General features: G+C 29.7%; 1 protein-coding gene across 1 annotated transcript in view; it reads left to right on the forward strand.

Moving 5' to 3' along the window:
* The window catches only part of si:ch73-265d7.2 (C-type natriuretic peptide 2), a 6,977-nt gene that overhangs the window by 4,707 nt on the left and 1,863 nt on the right, over positions 1 to 407 (forward strand). The gene's annotated exons all lie outside the window — the stretch shown is intronic.

A 407-nucleotide genomic window follows, 5' to 3' on the forward strand; every position in this document is an offset into this window, starting at 1 on the left:
CAGCTAAAAGTCTTGAAGTCATTAATTATTGAAGCAGCTAAAAGTTTTGAGGTCAATAATTATTGAAACAGCTAAAAGTCTTGAAGTCATTAATTATTGAAGCAGCTAAAAGTTTTGAGGTCAATAATTACTGAAGCAGCTAAACGTCTTGAAGTCAATAATTATTGAAGCAGCTAAAAGTCTTGAAGTCATTAATTATTGAAGCAGCTAAAAGTCTTGAAGTCATTAATTATTGAAGCAGCTAAAAGTAGTCAAGTCAATAACTACTGAAGCAGCTAAAAGTATTCAAGTCAATAATTATTGAAGCAGCTAAAAGTCTTGAAGTCATTAATTATTGAAGCAGCTAAAAGTCTTGAAGTCATTAATTATTGAAGCAGCTAAAAGTCTTGAAGTCATTAATTATTGAA

Source organism: Nematolebias whitei, chromosome 1 (assembly GCF_014905685.2).
Source record: "Nematolebias whitei isolate Nwh7 chromosome 1, NemWhi1, whole genome shotgun sequence".
NCBI classification, from domain to species: domain Eukaryota; kingdom Metazoa; phylum Chordata; class Actinopteri; order Cyprinodontiformes; family Rivulidae; genus Nematolebias; species Nematolebias whitei.